Here is a 21943-nt window from a genome sequence, read left to right as displayed (position 1 = left end):
ATAATATTAAGACAACAAACATGCATCTTACATAAAAATCATCAGATGACAAATATGTTCTTAAAATAGAAGAGACTTCAGAATGTGGCATACAGTTACATCCACACATGCCTTTCTTGTTTCTCCCGTTCATGACATTTCTTAGGCATAGCACATGAATCTCATCTATATGACTGTTTACTTTACTTGGTGAGTGCACGGGAAGTACTCCTTTTTTTCTTTAGTGTTGAGTTCCATGAAAAAATAATTTACTTGGTAGTAAACATAGAAATGTGATTTGAATCATCCCAACAAAAGATGAGCTTTGCTTAAACGTAGTATTTTTAAAACCTATGATAGAGGAGAAAGAATCACAATTAGTTGCCAAGTAGTATAATATTTTTGCACAAAATACCATTGAAATCTGAAATTATTACCTCCTATTGTCTTTTTTTGTTAAATTATCATTTTTATTCTTGACTTATTTAATTCAATTTGCCAAATATTCATTTAGTATCTACCAAGAATAGCGTCAGCTTAGTCTCATTTAAGATAAATATTAAAAGCGCTATCATTTTATAAGTAATAGTATTCCTTGCACTCATCTCTTTAACAGAAGTACTCTGCATCAGGTTTAGAAATACATAGAAATGAGATTTATTTATTTTTTATTGACAATATTGGAGTGTTTCATTTCACTGATATGAAAGTATTATTTCTTAATATAAATTATTACTCTTTTGACTTTAGCTGTGAATGAATTAATAGATGATGCTCATTTATTTATTTATTCCTTCTTTTCTCTTTCTTTATTTCATTTGTTCTGCAAATATTTACTGTGTATTTAATATATGCTAAGTGTTATGGGAATATGTGATTCAGTGTTTCTTCGGCACTTCATTTGGAAAGTATGAAATAATGCAATTTATATATAATACTAGTAAAACATAGTCACATGGAAAACATCTGCTGTAAGTAAAATTAAACTTTCCTTTGGTACCCATTGTGAATGTGTTAACAACTTTGTTCAATAATACTGACAGAGCTAATTTTAGGGAGTTTCATTTTCCCATGACTTATACCCCACATTGCTTAGCTTTACAAATATATTTAATGCAGCAAACCATTTCACACAGCACTGCCATTTAAGTCCCACAAAATCAATAGTTTAATTTGCATGATTGTGGTACTGTTAGTATTTTCTGTCAGAAAGTGCAAATCATATTTAAAGATACACAAATAATGTTCACGCTTTTTCTTGCCTATGGCATCACAAAATTAGGTTTTTAGAGGTTTGTCTTACTCATTTTGTGATGAGTCCTAGGTCACATTAGCTCACTCCTCACAAACGTAATGTTTATTGACACCTAGAGATATGTGGTAAGCCTGTTAAGGTTAAAATATGGGCTTTGGGAATAGTGAGACTTAGATTTGAATCCAAGTGCATCACTCATGATGATGCAATGTTCTTAAGCTCTACTAAAATTAGACGGAAAATAGCATCAATTAATGAGGATTAATGAAACGAATGACAATGCTATGCTTACCACCGTGCCTGCCAGATAAACAGGTCCAATGGACAGTCAGCAGTTATTTCATTGTAAAGGTAAAATAAATCTTAATTCAGTCTGAAGTAGCCACTGGAGAGAGTTTATTGCAGTTCTTGTTCCCACACTAATGTGGTCCATCCAGCTGCTTTTTCTCAAGGTCCAATAATGAGATGCAGACCAACTGGGAAAAAAAGGGAGCTTATTTCTGCAACCAGCAAGAAGGATGGGCCAACTTAAGACCAACTCAAAGTTACAAGTTTTTCTCCGGGGCACATATACATTTAAAGCTCCATGCCTACGTGTGGGAGTGCATGGAGCTGTTTCAGCAGGAACCAGCAGGAGTGTTTCATTTAATCTCTGTCTAATCTTTAGGGTCTGGGGTCTGGAAAGCTTTCTCTAGGGCCTTGGAAAGTTTCTTACTCTTAAGTGGGCCCTGGAACGAGGTGTATGTGTAAGAATGATTTTATTATTGGATCAGACATAGTGTGTCCAATCTTTTGGCTTCCCTGGGCCACATTGGAAGAACTGTCTTAGGCCACACATAAAATTTACTAACACTAACGATAGCTGATGAGCAAAAATAAATAAATAAATTAATTAATTAAATAAAAAATAAAATAAATAAATAAATAAACCTCATAAAAAGTTTACCAGTTTGTGTTGGGTCGTATTCAAAGCCATCCTGGGCCGCATGTGGCCCACAGGCTGTGTGTTGGACAAGCTTGCTTTAGGGTCTGAGAAAACCCAGGTGGGATCTTGGTGGGTTTGATTCCACATTCTAGCCCTTATACTCAGGCACCAGTTTCTCCAGTTCTTTAATGTTTAACTTATATATTTACCAAATTCATAATAAAGGGGTAGTTGAAACTGACTGCTCTGGCTGCCAATGGAAACCCGAGCTGCCACATTCTGACGAAGTTACAGTACAGAAGGGTTGATTTAATTTGTTTTTCCTTGATTCCCAAAACACTAAATGTACTAATTATGTTTTAACTTCATTCTCTACTTACTAGTAAAAAACAGTGAATATTAGTATTTAAATGTACATCATTAGTTCATTAATGTACAACATTAGTTCATTTAAATTTCAGAATGATAAAGATGTTAAGAAGAGGAAAGTATAAAACCTGCTGTAGAAATAATTCCACCTGGCGCTGACCAGACAGATGAACAGAAACTTAAGGACTTTAAAAAAAAAAATTGTTATGAGCTGAATTATGGTCCCCTAAATTGATATATTGAAGTTCTAGTTCTTAGTACCTCTGCATGTGAGTGTATGTGGAAACAGGGCCTTTAGCAAGGTAATTAAGGTAAAATGAGGTCATAATGGGTGGACTCTAATCTAATATGACTAGTATCCTTATAATAGCAGCAAATTAGGACACAGGCAACACAGACCGAAGGGAAAACCCTGTGAGGGCACAAGAAGGCAGCCCTCTGCAAGCAAAAGAGAGAGGCCTGGCTGGACGTGGTGGCTCATGCCTGTAGTCCCAGCACTTTGGGAGGCAGAGGCAGGTGGATCAACTGAGGTCAGGAGTTCAAGACCAGCCTGGCCACCATGGTGAAACCCTCTCTCTACAAAAACACGAAAATTAGCAGGGCATGATGGCAGGTGCCTCTAATCCCAGCTACTTGGGAGGCTGAGGCAGGCGAATCGCTTGAACATGGGAGGCGGAGATTGCAGTGAGCCAAGGCTATGTCATTGCACTCCACCTCGGGCGACAGAGAGAGACTCCATTCCCCCCACCAAAAAAAAGGGAGGTTGAAGCCTCAGAAGAAACCACACTTGCCAACACCTTGGTTTTAGATTTGCAGCCTTCAGAACTGTGAGGAAGTACATTTTTGTTGCGTAAGCAACCCCATCACTGGTATTTTGTTATGGCTGCCCTAACAAACTAATGCAATATTCAAAGGCTGGGACCAGTGAATTATTTTTAGAGGAAAATATGTAGGTTGAATTGGCATTAAGTTATATATAGAATACATCCATTTGCTTACTAAAAGGGGGAAAAAAAGCCTCGTCCAGTCTTTAATGCTAATATGTTCTGAGGTTTTAAAAGCATTAAAATCTATACTGATTTTGAAAGTCTCATAGATAAGAAATGAACACTACAAGCTAAACAAGGAATTTAAGAACATGAATCTTTCTAACAAATATCTCCTAAAATTACTCTTACATTTTATTAGCTTCTTATTCCAAAGGAAAGATATTCTATGAGAGGAAAAAGCATACACACACACAGATTTACATATATAATCCCATAATTTCCTTCACTATCATCTTAAAACGCCTTTCATACCTGTCCACATCATTCTTCATGAATGTCTTTTTTGTTTCTTATAGGCAAAAAATAGAGGTATTCAGTAAATTGCCTCCCTTCCACTTGCAGAATTAATTGGGTTCATTGGAGTATCGTGATTAAGAATCTAGACTCTAAAATAAGATTCCCTGGGTTCAAATTGTGGCTCTGCTTTTTACTATTTGTGCAACCTCTGAAAATTATTAAGCACTGCATGTCCTAGTTTCCTCATCTGTAGAGCAGGATTAATGTTACCCATCACAACATAGCAAGTGCATAGAACAATGCCACTCATTCTCCCTCATGTATGTGTGTGTATTCAGTTAATGTTGGCTTTTGTTTGTTTGTTTGTTTGTTTGTTTTTGAGACAGAGTTTTGCTCTTGTCGCCCAGACTGGAGTGCGATAGCACGATCTAGGCTCACTGCAACCTTCGCCTCCTGGGTCCTGGCGATTCTCCCGCCTCAGCCTCCCGAGTAGCTGGGATTACAGGTGCCTGCCACCATGGCCAGCTAGTTTTTTTTGTATTTTTAGTAGAGATGGGGTTTCACCATGTTGACTAGGCTGATCTCGAACCACTGACCTCAGGTGTTCCACCCACATTGGCCTCACAAAGTGCTGGAATTACAGGTGTGAGCCACTGTCCCTGGCCTAATGTTGGCTATTACCTTTGTGTATACCCATTTTCATCTACTTCCACTTTTTCAGTCGTTGAGAAATGGTCCTTTCAAATCTAAACCTTATTCCTATGCTGTTGAAACCGTTGTGTATTTTTTTTTCTCTCTCTCTGTTCAGTAAGCTTCCTCCTAAAGCTACAAAAATGCTCATTTCTCCTCCATACTAAAAATAAAACTATAAACAAATTTCTCTCTTTCAAGGATCCCATTGTCCTCTCCACCTTTCCTATTGCCACCAAGGTTGAACAAGTAATCTATACCCACTGACTCTTTTCACTCTTTAAATCATTGCCATCTTTCACAAGCTCCCTCATTGCTCTGATAACACTCAGATGACTCTGTGGTTGACAAAGACAATGACCTCATTTCTGTTGAAATTGTTGACTACTCTCTACATCTGAAAACATATTTCTCCTTGCAATCCTCTGACAGAGTTTCATCCTGGTTCTCCTCCTGGTTCTCAGACTACTCTTGTATAAATGCCATTGCCAATCTCTATTGACAACACTGCTTTTCTTCCCTAAGAAGTGGCAGTATTGTATGACTGTTTTCTATTTATTAAAAATAAATGGCAATGATTGTTCATTTGTTTTTGGCACACTGATATTTTGATATGAAAAACATGTTTTGAAAAACTAGAGAGTTAAAATGTTGTTTGCTGTATCTCTATTGTTTATGATAGTATTTGGTATATAATAGGTACACAATAAATATTTGTACATAGTTTGATTTATTTTTTTCCTGTGAACTTTCACATCTTAAAATCTTTATAAGCAAAAAGAAGTGTCCTGTGATACAAGGGAGTAAGTCATTTATTGATGGATATCTGGAACTGTATGTTAAACAGAAATCTATCTATACTTTTTAAATAGTATTAGCTAAAATTATTTTCAAGGATCCAAATCTCATATACATAAGGCTCAATTTCTCCTCCTGTTCTTAATCTGAAATGACAGTGTCTATTTAAATTCAAAAAGTCAAACTTGTAATGAAAGCAGCAAACTTATGTTGTGAAGAGAAGTTATCAAAATGCTTACCTTTATGATTGCATGCCTTGCAGTCTTATGGGATAATCTGTTGGAAAGCAATAAACAATAATTAATGGTGTGATTTTAAAAAAAAGTATTGTAAAGCGTTGGCTTTAAATTTATGAATCAACAGTCAGATTTTAACAGCGGGATTATCCAAGAAATATCTCTTATTTTTAAATCATGTGGTTTTGAAACCTATGGATTGAAGGTATTTTTCCTGTATTAATAAGAGAAATATGCAGTTATCTTATTTATTTTACCCAGAGCATATTTATTATATAATTACATGCTGTAGGAAGCAAATTGTACCCCTACGCTTTTATCTGACATAAATTAGCTAGGTCAAGAAAATTTTTTATACTTGTGAACTCTGGAATAACTCCTCCCCAGGTATGTTCCAATAACACTGGCTATTGTTTATGTGAAAATAAGTACTTAGTTTTACATTTAATATAGTTTTCTTATCAAAAGCCTTTTAAATTTATTGTAGTAATTCTAAATTTCCTCATGACATTTTTCACAGCTTGACATAAAAAGATCAGCTTCTCTGTATTTTTTTTTTACATCAATAATGCTAACTTGTATCAGAGACACTGAAACATTTAGGTAGCAATTGATAATGAGAGCAGAATACGGCCTCATGTTTACCTAATTTTAAGTAATATTTTAAGGCAATTACAATATATGTACATACATATGTGTATACACACACATACACACATCTATCTCTCTGTCTATATTATTTTATAGACGCAGGGTCTTGCTTTGTTGCCCAGGCTGGAGTGCAGAGGTGCAATCATAGTGCACTGCAACCTCAAACTCCTGGGCTAAAGCAATTCTTTCTCCTCAGCTTCCTGAGTAGCTGGAACTACAGGAGCACCACCACAACCAGCTATTTTTTTTGTTTTTTTAATTTTTGTAGAGGCAAAATCTCACTATGTTGCCCAGACTAAAATATTTTATTAAAATATGTGGTAATTAAAGACTATTTGGTAACTATCAGCACATTAAGAACAGTATGAAATAGGTATAATTCAATTTGAAATGACATAACTTAATCAAATGTATTTTATATAGGCAACGTTTATTTTTAATTTTTAGCCACATTTTAGTTGAATTATTCACTTATTCTTTTTGGCATAAATTAACTTAAAATGCATGTTTGGCAAATGGGTGCAACTTTATTTATTAGCACTCTACTATTAACTCTGTCTAAATGTGCTGGTCAGTTTTATATGTCAACTTGACTAGGCTTTAGTCAGTTCTTCAATAAAACACTAACCTAAACAGTGTTGCAAAGGTATTTGTAGATATGATCAAGTCACAGTCAGATGATTTTAAATAAGGAAAATTGTCCTGGATTAGATAATCTGGATGGGCTCAATGATATTACAAGGTTCCTATAACAAGGAGACACATGAGTCAAAAGGCAGTGAGAAAAGGTGATATGATGATAAAAGCAGAGATTAGAATGAAGTGGCCACAAGCCAAATAATACCATCAGCCTCTAGAAGCTGCAAGATACAAAGAGCAGATTCTCTCCCAGAGTCTCTAGAAGGAAGCAGCTCTGCTGACATCTTGATTGTGAGACTGAACCTCTTGAACTGTGAGATGATTTGTGTTATATAAAACTACTAAGTAATTTGTTACAACAGCATCAAGAAACAAATAGAAATTTTGTATCCTGGAAGTGAAGTGCTGCTGTAACAAATGTCTATGAAAAGAGTCAAACTATTAAAAATATTTAACCTCTGTTAAAGAGGTTTATCCTGAGCCAAACATGAGTGACCACGGTCAGAGGCACAGTCTCAGGAGGTCCTGAGAACACGTGCCCAAGGTGGTTGGGTTACAGCGTGGTTTTATACATTTTAGGGAGACATAAGACATTAATCAATACATGTGAGACATACATTGGATCAGTTGGGAAAGGCAAGACAACTCAGACAGGGGAGTCCTAGGTCATAGGGGGAGTCCTAGGTCATAGGTGGATTCAAAGAATTTCTGATTGGCAATTTGTTGAAAGAGTTCAATTATTATCTAAAGATCTGGATTCAATAGAAAGGAGTGTCTGGGTTAAGAAAAGGGGTTGTGGAGACCAAGGTTCTTATTATGTAGATGGAGTCTCATAGATGGCCACCCTTAGAGATAATAGATGGCAAATATGTCCTATTCAGACCTTTAAAAGGTGCTTGACTCTCAGTAAATGTCTTTGAGATTAGGAGGGCCTGAACGGAGAAAGAGCTAGTTATGTTATTAGAGGTTTGCAGGGCCATTCCAAAATATGTCAAAGAAATATATTTCAGGCAGTGGTTCATGCCTGTAATCTCAGCATTTTGGGATGCCAAGGCAGGTGGATCACCTGAGGGCAGGAGTTTGAGACCAGCCTGACCAACATGGTTAAACCCCGTCTCTACTAAAAATACAAAAAATTAGCCAGGCGTGGTGGTGGGCGCCTGTAATCCCAGCTTCTCAGGGGGCTGAGGCAGGAGAATCGCTTGAACCTGGAAGGCAGAGGTTGCAGTGAGCCAGAGTTGCCCCATTGTACTCCAGCCTGGGCGACAAAGCAAGACTCTGTTTCAAAGAAAAGAAAAAGAAAAGAAATATATTTCGGGGTAAAATATGTTGCAGGTTGGAGGTGGTATGTTATTGCTACAAAGAGTCTGTTCTGTCAGTCTTAGGATCTCTGTTTTAATGTTAATGCTGGTCATTTGTGTCTAAAGTCCAAAAGGGAGAGGGGTATAGTGAGGTATGTATGGACCCTCCCTTTCTGTCATGGCCTGAACTAGTTTTTCAAGTTTCTTTGGAATCCCCTTGACTGAGAAGAGGGTCCATTCAGTTGGTTGGGGGCTTAGAATCTTATTTTTTGTTTGCACAGATACCTAAAAATCTGTAAATGGCTTTTACATTGGGTACTGGGTAGAGGCTGGAAGAGCTTTTAGGACAATAATAGAAAAAGCCTGGATTGCCTTGAATAGACTGTTCATAGATACAGATGTTAAAATTATTCTCATGGGGACTCAGAAGTAAAGAGCATGGTAGAAAAAACTATTATCTCAGAGAATACTTAAATCATTATAAATAAACTGTCGTTAGAAATGTGGACATGAAGAATACTGATGAGGGCTCAAAGAGAAATGAATATGTTCTTGAAAACTAGAAAAAAGAGATTATGCACATTAAGAATACTATGAAATAAATATAATTAAATTTGAAATAATATAACGTAATCAAATGTACTTTATAGAGGCAATGCTTGTAATACCTTAATTTATTTCTGCCATTATACATAGAGCAGGAGTTGTAAGCAATGAAATTTGATATTTAACTTTGGACATTTCCAAGCAAGATGTTGATGTGTTCTGATTTCCTTCTTTCTGCTTATAATAAAATGCAGAAGTAAAAAGATAGATTGAGGGAAGAACTATTAAGCAAAAAAGAACCAGGACTTGATTATTTGGGAAATTCTCAATCTATCCAGATTGCAAATGACACTAAAATTAGAAGATTCACTGTTAGGAAAGTGAATGGTTGGACAATCTTTTGTTAGTGCCTCAGAAGAAAGAAGAGCTAAACGTGTTCATTCACATAGAGAGCTGTTTGACGTGATCATGTGACTCGTGGATCCAATCTTCCATTTCAACAGAAGCTAAAAATAAGGATGGAATTATCTTGGAAATACCTGTGTAGGGGCCTCTTGTTTAATGGTGCAAATTCCCAGGACATACAAGAAGACTCACAAGGTTTTTGAGAATATTATAACAGCAGAAACATTGCCAGTTTGGACTGCAAGAAAAGGAGAGAGGAGGAAATAAAAGAAGGCTGTAAGACTCCCAAATTTCTGTAGGCAAGAAATGGGTTGGTAATACCATTTATCTGCAAACCCATGAAAAAGGAAGAACGATTCAGAGGGAAGAGTGAAAGGTAGAGAAGGCAGAGATTTGAGCCACAGAGAATTTTTCCCAAGCTTTAACAATAAATGGAGTTTACTCTGCTGGATTTCAAAATTGCTTGGAACTGGTGACTTTTTTGTTTGTTTTTTATTTTTTTTTTAGATGGAGTCTCATTCTGTCACCCAGGCTGGAGTGCAATGGTGCGATTTCTGCTCACTGCAACCTCTGCCTCCCGGGTTCAAGCGATTCTCCTGCCTCAGCTTCCTGAGTAGCTGGGATTACAGGTGCACACCACCATGCCCAGCTAATTTTTGTATTTTTAGTAGAGATGGGGTTTCACCATGTTTGTCAGGCTGGTCTCAACTCCTGACCTCGTGACCCACCCGCCTTGGCCTCCCGAAGTGCTGGGATTACAGGCTTGAGCCACTGAGCCCAGCCTGGTGACTCATTTTATCCTTCCATTTTCTCCATTTTTGAACAGAAATGTCTATAACTAGCATCCTATACTTGTCCCACATTGTATTTTGGGAACAGATAACTTATTTTCTAGTTTTACAGGTCCACAGATGGACAGGAATTTTGGACCAGGATAGATCATGCCCAGAATTTTAAACATAGCTGATTTTAGGTGATGAAATTACAGATTCTTGACTTTATGAGATTAGAAGAGATTTTGGACTTGAGTTGATGCTATTAATGATTTGAGACTTTTGAGGACCTTGGTATGGAATATACTTATTTTGCAACTGGGCTGACATAAATCTTTGAAAACCAGGGACAACTGCATTAGGCCAAATGACGGCTCCCAAAAGATACCCAGGTCCTATAACTGGAACCTGTGAATTTGTTACCTTACATGATAAAAGGGACTTTCCTGCTGTAATTAACTTAAGGATATTGAGATGGAAAAAAATATCCTAGATTATTTTAATGGGCCCAACTTAATCACAGAGTCCTTATAGGATAGAGGCAGAAAGATTAGAGATAGAGAGAAAAAAATGTTAAGGATGAAAACAGATGTGTGAGTAATGCACCTGAAGGTGGAGGAAGAGGCCAAGGAATGTGCGTGTTCCCTAGAAACTGGAAAAAAAAAACAAACAGATTTTTTTTTTTTTTTCTTTTTGAGACGATGTCTCCCTCTTTCGCCCAGGCTGGAGTGCAGTGGTGCTGTCTCGGCTCACTGCAAGCTCCGCCTCCCGGCTTCACGCCATTCTCCTACCTCAGCCTCCCGAGTAGCTGGGACTACAGGCGCCCGCCACCACGGTCGGCTAATGTTTTGTATTTTTCGTAGAAACGGGGTTTCACCGTGTTAGCCAGGATGGTCTCAATTTCCTGACCTCGTGATCCACCCGCCTGGGCCTCCCAAAGTGTTGGGATTACAGGCGTGAGCCACCGCGCCCGGCCAATATTCTAAAATTCTAAGCTACAAGAAGTCTGATTTTAATTTTCAGTTTTCATGTGTATTGTTTAGGTCATTGAATACCTTTTGAGTTTCTACTGGTTATGAAACACTACTTCCTAATAAAGGAGACCCCTAAAAGAACAGTATGATTTGTGACTTCAGGAACTTTTGCTATTATAAAGTAGAAGAGAATTAGCCAGGTTCATAAATAACTATAAAATAAGGCAGAATGTAATTAATGTCTTACAGAGCAACAAAGCATATATTCTGAGAGAATGGAGAAATCACTTTCAGCTCTGAGAGTCAGGCAAAGAGAAAAGATTAGAGCTAAATTGTATGTGCTAAAAAGAATAAAAATATCTGTGTAACTAGGAAAAGTGTTATGTACTGGAGGGAAAAGAGAACACATGGATTTTGAAAGATATTCAAACAAAGGTTGTGGAGTGTTCAGATGTTTCCAGTTGACCAAAGATACTGTAGTCTATAGAGCAGAAAAATTATTTGAAGGAGCAGCAGAATTTTAAACATAAATCTAACAATACTATCCAAGGTATATAGGAAAAGAGTAAACATTATTAGCAGTCATTCTAGCTTGGAGCCTTAGCAAACCTAGGTGTGCACTCATGTATCAACTGCTCTTTAGGTAAACATCTGTTTTATATCAGGGTAAATGAAACTTAAATGGTTCAACTCTATTGCCTGATGTCTCAGGGTAGTATCGAGGCAAAGGTTATCATAGCTAAAAACCTGAATATATGGACCTTGTCTAGTTGGTAACTACGTGGATTCTCTGCACTGCATTTTTCATGCATTTATTCAATATTTATTTCTTTTCTGCTCTGTCCCAGGCATGGAGGTAACAGTGAGGACAACAACATTGTTCTTTCTCTCATCAAGCAGCAAGCAGATGTTATGTAGGGTCACAGCATGCCAATGCACCTAATTTTCTGAAAACTTTTTCCTGTCTCCTTATTTTAAACACAATAGTTACTTCAGAAGCCAAATTTCTGCTGAGAATATGATAATAAATATGTTCTGTCCTGTGCATTTGAGCAAGGCACTTTAAAAAAAATGTTATGTCTTAATGCAAGGGAAAAGAGTTGGAAGTTTGGTACTTTAGGGAGAATGTGTGCTAGCTTTATTTGAGACTTCATTCCTCACACAGTATAGTTCTCTAATGGCAGAACAGGAAGTTTCTTTCTGGTGTTTTCACGTATGCACCTCAAAACCAACTTTCTTTTCAAGATACTTATAAGGTAACTTGTAGACTGACAAGTACATTCAACTTTTTAGGAAAATTTTTTCAAGTAGTCCCCATTTTAAAGCCAAGATTTTGAAATAAAATGTACTATGAGTTGTTTTTTAAAAGTAATCCTTGGAAATGTTAGTTTCTTGATTACATCAGAATGCTTAACTGAATTTTACAATTTCTGAGCATGAGATTGGCATACAAATATCTTCCTTTTCATCTTTTTATTCAAGTAATAGCAAAGATCGTAATGAAACATAATCCTGGGCCAAGTGACATTTTCACTTGTATGTTTTATGGATCGCTTACTCTTTGGCTTATAAGTGAACTACATAAGACAGAGGAGTTTCAGTACTGGTTATTAAAATTATTTTCACAATCATCTCATCAAAAGTGGAGACTCCTAATGCCCTCCCCCAACATTTTGGGAGGCAATTTATTTGTGTTGTGTGTGTGTGTGTGTGTGTGTGTGTGTGTGTGGTGTATAATAAATGGATCATGTTAAAAAAATTACCTATAATTCCAGCACTTTGGGAGTCCAAGTCAGGTAGATCACGAGGTGAGGAATTCAAGACCAGCCTGGCCAAGATGGTGAAGCCTCGCCTCTATTAAAAATACAAAAAATTAGCTGGGCGTGGTGGCAGGCACCTGTAGTTCCAGCTACTTGGGAGGCTGAAGCAGGAGAATCGCTTGAACTCAGAGGGTCGGTGGGCAGAGATTGCAGTGAGCCAAGATCATGCCACTGCACTCTAGCCTGGGCAACAGAGTGAGACTCCATGTCAGGAAAAAAAAAATTTTTTTTTACTCCACTGAAGTGGTATTTTGGGATGAATAAGATTGAGAATGAGTATATAAAGTGGGAATCTCTAAGACTTAAGGAAAAAAATATGTTTAAAATTCGGATTAGCAGTAAGGATGATAGTCATGCTTTCTGGTAGGTTATCCAGAATTTTTTTTTAAATTATTCTTAGAGAACTTAAGAAGTTACATAAGAACAACAACTCTTTATGAAAATCTAGCATGCGTTTTAGGATCCTGTTGTCCATATGACATACACAATTTTCTTGCTTCTCAGGGAATATGCCATCATGTAAATTCAACCTACATGTAAAGTTGTTTTCTCAGGTTTGGCCATATGTGGCCTTGAAATTGAAATATGTTTTCGTTTAGTTCCCCAAAAACTCTGCAATAATGAACACATTTCTAATGTGCTAAAGAAAATGGGCCCAAGTGGCCACTGAAATAGGCTATGGAAAAAGGGGAAAATAATTAAGACTTAAATTTAGGAACATATTTAATTATTTATCAGAAGATTGACTTGGTGGAATAACAGTGTTATGAAGTTACAAATATTATGGTTGTTTACTTATTTTCATAGAGTCTATGTTGTAGAAAAATACTGGACCAGGTATAAATTCAAATCTGCTTTGCAGTGTGAACCCTAAAACTATTTTTCTTTGAAATAGAGTTCCTCCTGAAATGATTAAGTATGAATGAATTTTTCAGTTACCACATTTTTATGCTATTTTAGGTGTCAAATTAGGAAAAAATATTTGACAACTTCATCCGAATTTCTATGAATAAAAATAATGTCCAAATGAAACATTTGCATTTCGACATTGTGCAATTATGTCATAGCATGACCTTCCTTGGAATAATACATATAAACAAACTTTCTTGCTATTCTCATTGGTACAATAGTAGTAGAAATGATTAACCAGTTCTTGATTCTAAAGTGCTTTAATCTCTAAAGGTAAGATACAAATTATTAATTCCTATCAAATAGCCTTAATTTGGTTGTTTAAATCTAAAAGTGATTATTTTTAAAGTTTGCCTTTTCTCTGTGGCAATTATAGTGAAGTGAAACAATATATTGTTGCATTTTATTGTTTCAGAGAGATTAATCTTTTTAAAGAAAGGGCATTCCAGATACCAGAATTTTTTTTATAATGTTTTTCTGCTTGTTTAAAGCCACTACACAGTAATATGACATTGGATTATCAGGGAAAGATGTCACAAAGCACTTAAGAACATTGGATATAATTATTTTATAATATATTTCTAAATTAAGCATAGAGATGAACAAAAATAGTATGTTATTGGACAAACTATGGATTCATTAGTTTATTTCTCACAAGTTCCTGTTTATATTATGATGAAATATTTTTTATTTTGATAAGGGTCTAAAATTAGAGCACTGGTTTTAGTGTTTTGCATTTTTAAGTACCATCAGAATGATATTAAACTTTATAAAAGATGCTTTCCTATTTTAAAAAATAAATTATTTTCCATTGATTTCTTTCCTTCATTATTTTAATTTTTTTCTTTGTGTTTTTTGGAGGGTGTATTTGGAAAGAATAGTTGAACAGACAAATTCCTAAATGACAATATGTCTTCAATTTATGACTCTTTTCTTCAAGATAGATAGAAGGGATATCTCATTTTATTGCATTTTGCATTATTACTCTGTGCAGATGTTGTGCTTTTTGCATGTCGAAGGTTCATGGCAATCTTGCATTGAGCAAGTCTGTTGGCACTATTTTTCCAATAGCATGTGCTCACTTTGTGTACTTTTGTTACATTTTGGTAATTCTTGCAATATTTCAGTCTTTTCCTTATTATTATATCTGTTATGGTAATTTGCAATCAGTGATTTTTGATCTTACTATTGCAACCATTTTGAGGCACCACAAACTGCACTCAAGAGAGTGAACTTAATTACTTGTCGTCAAAATGAGCAGTCAGAAATATAGCGTGTGTTCTTACTGCTCCACCAGCCGGTACTTCCCTGTCTCTTTCCCTGTCTTCAGGCCTCTTTATTCCCTGAGGCACAACAATATTGAAATTAGTCCAGCTAATAACCTACAGCAGTCTCTAAGTGTTCAAGTAAAAAAAGAAAAGAGTCACATGTCCCTAATCTGAAATCAAAAGCTAGAAATGATTAAGCTTAGTGAGGAAAGCATGTTGAAATGCAATAAAAGCCAGATTTCAGGCCCCTTGTGCCAGTTAGCCAAGTTGCAAATTCAAAAGAAGGTTCTTGAAGACAATTGAAAGTGCTCCTTCAGTGAACACACGAATGATAAGAAAATACAATAGCCTTCTTACTGATATGGAGAAAGTTTTAGTGGTCGGGAGAGAAGATCAAACCAGCCATGACATTCCCATAAACTAAAACCTAATCCAGGAAAGGCCCTAACTCTCTTTAATTCTATGAAGTCCAAGAGAAGTGAGGAAGCTGCAAAAGATAAGTTTGAGCTAGCAGAGGTAGGTTCATGAGGTTTAAGAACAGAAGCCATCTCCATACAATAAAAGCGTAAGGTGAAGCAGCAAGTACTGATGTAGAAGCTGCAATAAGTTTTCCGAAAGGTCTAGCTAAGATAATTGATGAAGCTGGCTACAGTAAACTTCTGTTTATATCAGATATGTGTGGATCTTGGCATGATTCACTGGACTATTGTAGTTTTTCTGTATGCCACTATGGTGAATACTCGATGATGATGATGACCAGTGTATTTCCAACACGGTGTGTTTGTAATAGTCTGTAATTTATCTCAAATTTTGTATTTTTAGTATCTTAGTATTTTGGGGGGCATTTTAATGAATTTCAGAATGTCAAATACCAAAAACACAAATTAGCTGTTGGTTGATAACTTACAGGTATTTTTATATTTAGCATGCAATTTAACATATCATTGAGTTGAAATTATTGTGTGCTGTTCAATCATGTTCTGAAGGCTACATGTTGTTTTACTTAAAAGCATTTTTATAAAGTTAGTGCACTTTCTTAACTGTAGCCCTTTACCCATTCGGAAATTATACACATTTACTCTAATAGACTGTTATTAATAGTTACTACCCTACAACTTTTCTGTTATCAATACTTTTGCAATCTAAAGCATTTGCAGGCGCCTCACTGAAATGATTACCGTTGGCAATTTCCTCTTTATATGTGTAAAAAATTTTAAATTTCTGTCAGAAGGAATGACGTTACCTCTGAGACTTGGTATTTTAGACCTAAGGCAATGTTTCATGAATTTTACTTGAAAACAGATACTGACTGCCAAGATAAAAATGGTTTGCCATAGGGAATATTGTGCAGTTTTCAGTCATTCTTATTTACTTCTTTCTATTTGTGCAAGGAATTATATCCATTCCAATGAAAATGGCATTCTTTTACTGCTGAAATTATATTTTCAATAATATCAACAGGAAACTAGTAAATTCCAGGCCTTTCACCATACCACAAATTAGTTCTTTGTTCTCTATCATTTAAAAATTTTTCATCTTTATCTAATTCACTTTGGTGTTTGTGTAATTCAATTGCTTCACTTCTTTTTCTATCATTTTAAGTTCCCTTGTATTATTACCCTCTTCCATCCAAAGGGAGACTGTGTTAATACCAGCTATGTATTCTTAAATAATTTTTCCTTAATATTTCTAATTATAACATATATAGACACCTATGTGTAATACTTATGCAAATAAAAACTGTGGATTATTTTGTCCTCCATTTTACAATCTCTAATTTTCTCACTCAAGAAATACCTCATACAAATGTAGTCAAGTGAACTGGCATTTTTCCTTTTAATAGTATATATATATATATATATAGCTGATATATATATATATATAGCTGATATATATATATAGCTGATATATATATATAGCTGATATATATATATATATATAGCTGATATATATATACTGATATATAGTGGATGTATCATGTTTTATTACTTCCCTTATTGATTACAAATTACCTTTCTTCTAGTTTTTTTCTACTCTAAGTTATACTAATCTAAATATTTCCATATGGTTACTTTATTCTTGTTCGTTGGAGTTACTTCCAAGTTTTTAACACAATATTTGGGTTTAAATGATAAAAGAGAGAATTCAAGTAATTATTCAGATTACTTATGTAAACTGTTTCAATTAGATAAATTGTTTAGTGCTTATTTCTCATGTTTTTAATGCTATACGACTTAGAATATCAAACTTTTTTGTGTGTATCACAATGTAGAACAGAGATATACTTAGTGTATATCATATGACATATGACATGATTTTGAAATAAAGACAACAAACTTATTTCAAACCTAAAACTTTGATAAGTATTGAGTAATTACCAGAGGACAATTAGTTCAGAACTGTCTACGTTGCTCACTCATGGGATTTAATCCAGTGGACAGTTTTGTTGTTGTTTTGAGACTGGATCTTGCTCTGTTGCGCAGGCTGGAGTGCAGTGGTGCAATCACAGCTCACTGCAGCCTCAACTGCCCAGGCTCAAGTGATTCTCCCATCTCAACCACCCAAGTAGCTGGGACTATAGGTGCGTGCCACCACACTATTTTTTTTTAATTATTTGTAGAGATGGGGTCTCATCATTTTGCCCAGGCTGGTCTTGAACTCCTGGACACAAGTGATCCTCCTGTCTTGGCCTCCCTAACTGCTGGGATTATAGGCATGAGCCACCATGCCCAGCCCAATTTTTAAACTAACTTCCTCTGTGGACCCATAGTCTCAAAATCCTGGTAATGTAATTCCATTCTCTATAGGCCTCCAGTACTCTAGTTGAAATTTCTCCATAACAAAATTGGGGCTATTTGCTTTTCATTTTATATCCCTAGCATGTTTTTTAATAGCACTCTTTACCCAGTGACTGTACAAATTAATGGCTAAACTGAGAAACATTCAGATATAAACTGGAGTAGGTAACTTACTATTTATTCACCATTTTCTTAATAATGATTGCTGCATAATTTAATATTTTTGGCATAAGAGTATGTCTATGAATTGATTAACTTTGGCCTCTGATAATGGGAAGGGCAAATGGATTTCATAGAAAAAAACCTTAGGAGTTAACAAAAGCAGAAGAAGAGAAAACATGATTATTAATATTACTAAGAAAACATTTGACAAAAGCATACATTTATCTGCTTGTCTTTTCTAAATGCAAAAAAAATGAGAGTTAAAAAAAAACCATACAAAAAGACAAGACAAAACTAATGGGAAATAGCAACAAATTGGAAAGACAGCAGGTAAAATTATCAATCAATGCAGACATTTTCAGACATGAACAGTCACCAAATATTTAACTCTGGTGTACCTTTCTTTGAAAGCTGTTGGAGAATGTGTATCTAGTAAATGAAAGACATAAAACAAAGAAAAGAAATACATGATTTTCAGGATATAAGAGACTCTCATATAACGCACATAAACAACCAAAATTTTGTTTCAAGATGAAAGTTGCACATCAGACTTAGAAAAGTCCTGGTCCAGATCAGAGGGGGAGTTTGGGAGATATGAAAAAGGAGCTCTTTAGAAGAAAAATGGCTTTGATAGATCATATGATGTATAAGCATCTGGAATATAATTTTGTGTTTAACTGATACAGCATTTATAAAGAATTAAAGACAGGTACATAGAAAATAAAGCAAGTGAAAAAATAGTTTTTAATTACAGGAATCACAAAAATACAAGAAAGTAAGCAAAATCATAGTACAGTACTTGTCTCTGCAATGAACAGTAAAAATTGACATATAAAAATACTGGAAGTATGCAAAAAGAACTATGGGTATTTAACTTAACATTGTCTAAAATTAATAAAGACCAGTGAGGTATGGACACATTATTTATGAATATGAAGACTAACCCAGAAAAAAATACTTTAAAAGTTGAAAAAAATATTTTTGCAGAGCAGGAGTTTTTGTTTTGAGGGGAAGGAGTGGGACATTAGTGAACAATAGGTTTTTGTAAGGGATTTCTAATAATATACACTTTTTGAAAAACACTATAAGCATGTATCACATTGATAAAAGTAAGCATTAATTTAAATAACGGCTGGTGATAGAATATACATTTTTCTCCTAATATTGCCTGAAAACAAAAATAGTAGTTATTAACAAATATGAAATTATTGATAAATATTTGCATATTTGAAAGTTAAAGAAGAGATTAAAAATCAATGTGTTACTCTCCAAATAATCTATTTTTCTTGACTCTTAAAACTTTTATTTCTTAGCTCTCATCCTGTAACTGTTTTCTCACTAGTCTCGTAACCCTAATATAAAGTTTTTTGGTTTTGTTTTTGGCTTTGATCATGCATTTTGGAAATTTTTTACAGTAAATTTTATTGTTTTATATTTGCTCATGTTGTCTCCCCAGTGAGAGTTCAAGTTTCTTCCTTTGTACCTTCCTTTGTATCTCAGCCTATGTTAAATTTGTAGGTGGGGTTCATTCTCTATTTACTATGTTGAATGTTTCCTGTTTCTTATGTAGCACATATCTGTGTTTGAATATAAGTCCACTGAAGCCAGAACATGTTTTACAGCATTTCCTGAGTACCAGGGGCATCTTGGTAACTGTTAAACATTAACAAAACTCAGTACACTGCAAAGTTGGTCTGGTGCCACATCAGTGAAAGCAAACCTATAGTAGCTTTCCACTCCATTAACTGTAATGGAGTAGAACCTTTATTCATCAAATAAAAGCATGCTGAAATAGATTAAAGTTACAATGCTTATATACACAGGGTAGTATCATTCCATATATCTAAATTGCTGAAAAATAGATCTACTACTCATAAAGAATCTATTAGATGACATGTTTCTAGTTCAGTAAAGTGGGGTCTTCGTAGTCAATATGAACCTATAATTGTGGCACATTTCATGCTCATTGAAAACAGATTTATAACATGTAAAGAGTCTTTTATTAAATAGATTTTCAGTTCACAACAACAACAACAACAAAAACAGATTTACAGTTTAGGAACAACCCATTGCCTAACATGTTTTCAGCTCACTGAAACAGATTTACAACTCAGAAACAACCCATTATCTAACATGTTTCCAGTTCACTGAAAACAGATTTACAACTCATACACAGCCCATTATCTAACATTGTTCCAGCTCACTGAATATTGATTTAGAATTCATAAACAGCCCATTATCTGACAAATTTTCAGCTCACTGAACAGATTTGCAAATCATAAACAACCTATTACCTACTGCATTTCCAGCTCACTGTAAGTAGATTTACAACCTATTATCTCACATGTTCCAGTTCACTGAAGATTCATACAGAACTCGCAAAGAATCCCAAAGGGTCAAGGTTCCACCTTGGACAGGAAATAAATAAATAAATAAATAAATAAATGTAGACATATTGCGTTAAAAACATTTGACCTTAATGTACTGTCATATCAATAGGCATGATAGTTTTATCATTGCTTTCAAACCTAAAAGAAAAAAATTGGATAAATTAAAGGTGGGAAAACTGTAGTTTTCTGGATTTTAAGAAATATTTATGTTATTTTTTGAAATTCAGGATATGAAAGTAAAATTATTAAAAATGATTATTGTTTATAAATAATGTTGCATTTTTACAACCTTATTGCCAAAGATTGTTTAATTGTTATTCTGTTGCAGTATATAAAGCCATTAGAAAACATGAACGTTTTTGAATGGCTAATGTACCAACTGTTGTTAGAAATTGTTAAAGCAAATTAACAGAAAAACTTCGTTTTGTATATAATTTGACATTAAATATGTTTACTGGCCATTAATTTATTTTTATATTATCAATGTGAAAAGACCACATTTTTCCTTCGAAATATCCAGAAGCTAAACCTTTCTTTTAAACTTTTTATTCCAATTTTTCATTGCTATTTTATTCAATGTTAACCAACTGAAATTTGTAAAGACACAATAAAAATGTTTTACTTAAAATAGTATGGGTTCAAGTGTAAAAAACTAAATTTTGATTAATTTATAAGTACATATTAACTTATGAATGTGTGATATTACTTCTAGAATGTTTTATTATGGAAGTTTTCAAATAAGCACAAAAGTAAAGAAATAAGTTCTGTTAATCCTATGGGCCCATGGATCAGTTTTGATTAGAATTGACATACAGCCAGTTTTGCTCATCTGTTCAATCTCCCACCCCCAACACATACACACTGTACCATTGGGTTACTTCAAAACAAATTCCAGGCAACATGCTATTACGTCAGTAAATATTTCAGCATTATGGTAAGAGATATAAAGGCTCTTTTGTTTTTAACGTAATCACAGTAATATATCATGAGAACATTAAAATAATACCTCAATGGATATAATTTAATTTTTAGCTTACTGATGATTCCATAATGTTGTATTTATATATATAAAGATAGATATGTGAAATATCCAGCCCTCTTATTTTTTCTCCTTATTTCCAGTACTGGCCTATAGTTCACCCATATTTGTTAGGTGGAATAATCATTCAATGTGTGATCTAAAATATTATTCAATGTATATATCTAAAGATTTACTCTGGTCTTAGGATACGAAGTGGTGAGAAAATCAGTGAGTTTCTGGACCTCTCTTTCTCTTTTCTCATCAATAGGGCAATTATAATGATTCTCAGTCTATGGAAAATCATGTTTTCTGCTGAACTGCCTACTTCCCTATATTATGAAGTACAGTTGCCTTTAATTATGAAATAAAGCAATCAAATAGAATATTTTTTGTACTTTTATGTTTCAAGATACATAACTTTCTTTACCAAGAAAGTTTGTGTGTTCCTGAGAAAACACTCATGTATATATCACATTGGCATAAGTGCCTATCAGTACTATTATATTTCACAGGATAAAACCTTGAGGTATATATAGAAGCTCTGTAAAATATTGGGAACTTAAAATATAATAAGAGAAGGAAAATATGACCACTTTTAACTTAGTCTATTTTGTGATATATTGATGAAATTTATGACCTTGTTTCTGATTATGCTACTGTCAATTTTTGTTTTAAATTGACCCTAGTTAGCTATTACAAGACCATTTAGTTTGCCATTTCTCTCAAATTTACACGCTTTTGTGGTTTT

General features: G+C 34.6%; 1 protein-coding gene across 1 annotated transcript in view; it reads left to right on the top strand.

Moving 5' to 3' along the window:
- The window catches only part of LRP1B (LDL receptor related protein 1B), a 1899171-nt gene that overhangs the window by 1443577 nt on the left and 433651 nt on the right, over positions 1 to 21943 (top strand). The gene's annotated exons all lie outside the window — the stretch shown is intronic.

This window comes from Pongo abelii, chromosome 11, assembly GCF_028885655.2.
Source record: "Pongo abelii isolate AG06213 chromosome 11, NHGRI_mPonAbe1-v2.0_pri, whole genome shotgun sequence".
Taxonomy (NCBI): Eukaryota; Metazoa; Chordata; class Mammalia; order Primates; family Hominidae; genus Pongo; species Pongo abelii.
The sequence above is the reverse complement of the archived record's forward strand: the minus strand, read 5'-3'. Positions and strand labels throughout refer to the sequence as shown.